The sequence below is a fragment of the Fukomys damarensis genome, unplaced genomic scaffold (genome assembly GCF_012274545.1).
Source record: "Fukomys damarensis isolate Sample0158 unplaced genomic scaffold, DMR_v1.0_HiC HiC_scaffold_18, whole genome shotgun sequence".
Taxonomy (NCBI): Eukaryota; Metazoa; Chordata; class Mammalia; order Rodentia; family Bathyergidae; genus Fukomys; species Fukomys damarensis.
The window spans coordinates 11644204-11650353 of record NW_022900930.1 but is presented as its reverse complement, the minus strand read 5'-3'; the positions used below and the strand labels follow the sequence as shown (position 1 = coordinate 11650353).

Below are 6150 nucleotides of genomic sequence, written 5' to 3'. Positions count from 1 at the left end.
AGGACCAGAAAAAGAAGAGGAAGTCCAAAAGTCCAAAGCAAGTAGGAAAAATGTATAGTCTAATAAAAATTAGAGTAGAGACCTGTGAAATTGAAACTAGTAAATTGGTAGAGAAAAATCAATAGAACTAAGAACTAATTCTTTGAAAAGATTAATAAAATTGATAAACCCTAGCTGGCTAAGAAAAAGAGAAGGAAGAGGAAAGACGCAAACTATTAATATCAGAAATCATTGTATTCAGCTTAGTGTAGAATGCACGTGTAGCATGAGCAAGATGCAGAGTCGGAGCCCCAGGATCTCTCTCTCTCTCTCTCTCACACACTACACACACATGTGTGCACACACACACACACACACACACACACATATATACACCGATATCAGAAAGGGAAGGGGGTATCATTACTGATCCGATGAATGTTAGAAAAATAAGAAGGGAATGTTATGAACCACTCTATGCTCAAAAACATGATATTCTAGGTAAGCTGGAAAGACAATGTACCAAAACTCACACAAAGAGAAGTAGATAACCTGAATAGCTCTGTGTCTGCTAAAAAAGTTAAATCAATAATTAATGATTTTTAAAACAGAGAGACCCAGACCTAAATAGTTTTAATGGTGAATTGTACCAAATGTTTATAAAAAAAAAGCAAACAAACATCAAATTTGTATACCACAGCCCATGGTTGGCTGCTTGTTTCTTAAATAAATTTTCACAGGAACCAGAGCTGAGATTAGGGTAGAGCACATGGGGGAAGTTTGTGCAGGCGGAAATTAGATTTTGTTATTATTTAAAGGTTTGATGTTTCATTCAGTATGGGTGTTTTGCATTAAATTTTCTTTTTTAACTATTGCATTAATAGAGTTGTTTTGTATCCTCGGTTTTGTTGCCAAGGCAAGTATCTCACCATCATCCCATCCTTGTGGGAAGACAAGTAATGAAGGGTAATGAAAGTAAGACTGGAAGTGCACTGAAAGGGCTGCCTGTATTAATAGATGTGTGTGAGTGTGTGTGTGTGTGTGTGTGTGTCTGTCTGTCTGTCTGTTTCCAGTGGTAGTTTGTATTTCAACACCCACGAGGACCAGAGTGCTAAGCAACCTGTAACATGAAACTCCAGTGGGAGGGGTGTCATGTGGTCTGAATCAAGGAAGAGGGCTGGGGGTCACCCTGGACCTAGCTGGCTGTACCTAGACTCACATCTCCATGCTCAGATAAACTGAGTACACCAGAAATCTAAGCCAACCTTTGCCATTTGGCAAGGCGCATTTGTACCATTTGATTGACTAGTTTGTATAATCTTTATTGCTCCTTAATGCATTAAACCCATTATTATGTTCTTTTAAAAGAACTATAATAGTGGAAATGATTCATGCTGAGGATATTTTAAAAGCTAGGTCAATAAAATACTTGTAAGGCTTATCTTGCCCAAGACTACTTCCTGCCAGAGGATAATCAGAAAATCCTTCCTCTTGTCTAAAAATTGGTTTAAGAACTGGCTCCCAAATTTGCTAGAAAAATGAGCAGTTTTTTTCAAAGCCCAGACATAGCAGACTCTATGTTGGGCGATAGATATTTGTTCTTTCTTTCAATGTATTTCCCTTTCTAAATCTCAGTATAGGGTAAAAATCATTTCCAGGAAATGCCAAAAATATTAAGTACAGCCACTATTTCATGTCTGGGACACACAATGGAACATAAGACTATTAATATCTATGATGTCTACAGAAAGAGCTAGGCATTCTTAACACATATATTTTAGGTCAGTGGTTTGTAAATAAAAAGGCAGTATTGATATCATTTATTTAGTATCTGGGACAGACTCCTTGAAGTTCAACAAACTTAATAAATATGTGACATTTTGGGCATAGGTAAACTCAGTCTGAGAAATAGGAATTGACAGAGAGGTTAGATATTGTGATAGTTGGCCTCTACACCATGCGATTACGCCCAGGAAATTTGTTTTTGCCCGGAGCTGCTATGAGCCAGCAGAAACGGATGTCATATATACGGCCCGCCAAGCCCGCATTCCTGTCCTGCTTCAAGGAGCCCATCGGCTACCGGAAGGGCCACCGTGGAGACCAAGAGAATTCAGCCTCAGCTCCCAGATGCAGGGGTGATCAGAGTGACAGAGAAGATGGACAGCCCCAAGTGGTGGTTTTAAAAAAAGGGAGATCTGACAGCTGTAGAAGTCATGAAAATTAAAGCAGGCATAAAGGCTGCCAAAACAGATGAAGAACCAGCCCTAGCTCATGGAAGAACCCTGTATCGAAAACCAGTCAAGTGGCCCTCAGATGACAAATACTTGGGTTTAACAGCAAGCTCAAAAAAGAAGACAAATGAAGATGAAGTAAATAAGCAGGATTCATTTAAAAAGAACTCATGAAAGCAAATAAAAAACAGCAGCCTTCTTTCTACTGGCAATGACGATAAAAATGCGTGAACGTGAACAACAGTTTAGCTTCGTCTCCTTTGAAAGTAGATGAAGTATTTTTATCTTTTTTTTTAGGTACTGGTGATCGAACTCAGGACCTTGTGCTTGCAAGGCAGGCAGTGGAACCACTAAGCTAAATCCCAGGCCCGTACTATTTCAAATAATATTTTCCCCTGGTACTGGGACTCAAACTCAGGACCTTGCACTTGCCACGAAGGCACAGCGCCACTAAGACTCGGTCTCACCTGGGATAGATTTTAACATAATTTTCCTCCAATAATCATGTGTTCTAGACATGTGCCAATTTCTCACTTATTAGAAAGACCATCAGCATGACTGTTCCACGAGTTGGGATAAGGAGAGGAAGAGAGCATGGTAAAGACGAGCCTTTCTAGATAGCTGATTTCTTAAGAACCTGCTCAACCCTAACATTTCCCTATTAGTATAAATCAGCCAAAACCGAAGCCTTGCTAAGATCCATGTGAAAATGGGAATTTCAGAGTATCCTGGCTTGAATTTGGGGCAGCATCTATCTTTCTTACATTTTAAACACCTAGTATAAAAACTACTCAGAACTGTAAAAATACAAGGACTACCCCAAATTAGTGCATTACTGAAGGGCTAGGAAACTCTGAAATAGCCTCTCTCTAAATTACTCCAGTTAGTCCTGAAACCAATCAACAATACTGTATTTAATGTATGCACACTTGTTATGTAAGCCAGGCTGTTTTTTTGTTCCTTATCTGTATTATTGCTGTATCTACTTTTGTACCAAAACTGTACTGTTTTAATTACTGTACATTTTAATGTGCCTTAGTATCTGGAGGAAATCTTGAAGGCAGGGACTCTGTCCTATTCGCTCCTATGTCCTCTGGCCCAGGACAATACCTGCGACATTGTGTGAACAGTAAGTACAGTTAGAATGAATGTGAGTTGTCTCTAATTCTATAGACCAGTAATTCTCAAATTGTAGACTCTGGACCAGTAGTATTAGAGACCCCTGGGAACCTAAAAAATGCAGTTTGTAAAGCCTTGCCTACTAAAGTAGAAACTTAAACTAGGCGGTATCTACAAATCTCATAGGTAGTTCTGTTAGTCACTCTGTTTGAAAACCACTAATAAGGTTATTAGAATTATATTCTGGGAACACTAGTCATAGCAATTAGGAAAAGAAAATGAATAAAGACAAAAAAGGAAGTTAAATTATCATTATTTGAGGATGACATAATACTCTACATAGAAGACCCCAAAAACCATTGAAAGTCTTCTAGATTCCATAACCAAAAGCTGGTGTAGCTGGATACAAAGTCAACATAAAAATCAAGAGCCTTCCTATAAACAAATAACAATCTCATGGAGAGAGAAATTAGAGAAACAATCCCTTTCACAATAGCATCCCAAAATATGAAATACCTAGGAATCAATCTAACAAAGGAAGTAAAACAATGAAAACTACAGTACTCTGAAAAAAGAGATTGAAGAGGATATCATAATGGAAGAATATCCATTGTTCTTGGATAGGATGAACCAATATAGTGAAAATGGCCAGGGCCAGGGATTTAGCTCAGCAGTGCATTGTCTGCCTGGCAAGTGCAAGGTCCTGAGTTCAATCCTGGGTACAAAAAAAAAAACAACAAAAAAAAAACGGCCATACTTCTAAAATCATTACACAGATTCAGTGTAATTCCAATCAAAATTCCAACAGCATATCTCACAGAATTAGAAAAAACAATCTTAACATTTATTTGGAACCAGAAGAGACCTAGAATAGCAAAGGCAATTCTGGGCAACAAAGGCAAGGTAGAGGGTATTGCAGTCCCTGACTTTAAATTAAACTATAAAGCTACTGTGATGAAAATAGCATGGTACTGGCCAAAGAACAGATTTAAGATTGAATGGAACAGACTACAAGATGCAGAAAAAACTCCAGACATACTCGGCCACATGACCTTTGACAAAGGAGCCAAATACCTTCACTGGAAGAAAGACTCTTTAATAAATGGAGCTGGAAAAACTGGCTTTCCACATGTTTAAGATTGAAACTAGGGGACTGGGATTTAGCTCAGTGGTGCTGCCACGTGCTTCACCAGAACAAGGTCCTGAGTTTGATCCTTGGTATCAAGAAAGAAAAAAAAAAGAAAAAAGAAAAGAAACTAAAGAAACTAGATCCATATCTTTCATCATGCACTAACCTAGAGTTGAAATGGATCAAAAATCTAAATATCAAAACAGAAACACTAAATCTGCTGGAAGAAAGAATAGGCAGAATGCCTGAGGACACAGGAGTGGGCAAAGACCTCATGAATAAAACCCAGGCTGCATGGGAAATACTACAAAGAATCAACAACTAGACTTCATCTCATTAAAAAGCTTTTTCAGAGCCAGGGTTTTAGCTCAGTGGTTCTGCTGCCTGCCTCATAAGTGCAAGGTCCTGAGTTTGATCCCTGGTACCAAAAAATAAAAAATTAATTAAAAATAAAAATCTTTTGCACAGCAAAGGAAACCACCAGCAGAGTGAAGAGACAACCCACAGAGTGGGAAACCATGTCTACCACCTATTCATTATACCAAGAACTATTATCTAGAACATATAAAGAATTAAAAAAAATCAGACCCCCCCCAGATTTAAAGACCCAACCAAAAATGGGCATCTGAAATGAAAAGATACTACTCAGATGAGGAATTAGAAACAGCAAATAAATATATGCAAAAATTCCAGCATCACTGGTCATTTGTGAAATGCAAATTAAAACAGTGCTGAGATTCCATCTCCAGAAGGAATGGCTGCTATACAAAATCAATAACAAATAACAGGGCTGGGGATTTAGGTCCGTGGTTCCACTGCTTGCCTCACAAGCACAAGATTCCAAGTGTGATCCCCAGTACCAAAGAAACAAAAAAACAAATAACAAATCAATAGCAAATGCTGCAGGGGCTGTGTGGGAAAAGGAACCCTTCTCCACTGTCAGGGGGAGTGCAGACTAGTGCAGCCACTGGGAAAGTCAGTGTGGAGATTTCTCAAAAGACTGAAGCTAGAGGTTTCATTTGCCTCAGCTATTTCCCTTCTTGGTATCTTCCTGAAAACATTAAAAGCACAGTGATATATGCACAGCCATGTTATAGCAACACAGTTTGTAATAGGTACATCTTGGAAACAGCCCTAATGCCCATCAATTGATGAGTGGATAAAGAAGGCGTGGTTTTCTTATACAGTGGAGCACTACTCTGCCATAAAGAAGGATGAGCTTCAGACATTCATAGCTAAAGGGATGGACCTTGAGACCGTACTCTTAAGTAAAATAAATCGGACACACATATTTAAATATTGCATTGTTTCTCTGGTGTGAGAAGCCGAAAGTGGACATAAGGACTGCAATGTATAATAGATAATGGAAAATGAAAAGAAAATACTCAAAGGGGAAGAGGAACAGGGAGGAGGGAGGGAGAAAGGAAGGAGCACGAGAAAGTGAAATTAAAGGAAAAATGGAAACAAAGCTTTTGTACATAGGGAGGGGAGGGGCTTGGGGGAGTTAATGGGATAAAATTAAAATTTATTTTTTTATTTTTTATTTTTAAAAAGATTATTAAGACTCATAAGAAGGGGCCGGGGATTTAGCTCAGTGGTGCCGCTGCCTGCCTTGCAAGCACAAGGACCCGAGTTCAATCCCTGGTACCGAAAGAGAGAGAGAGAGAGAGGGAGACTATCATAAGAAATAAA

At 38.7% G+C, this 6150-nt stretch overlaps 1 pseudogene; it reads left to right on the top strand.

Moving 5' to 3' along the window:
• Nucleotides 1-1978: 1978 nt before the first annotated feature.
• Nucleotides 1979-2441, top strand: LOC104861022 (annotated as a pseudogene).
• The last annotated feature ends 3709 nt before the right edge of the window (nt 2442-6150 follow it).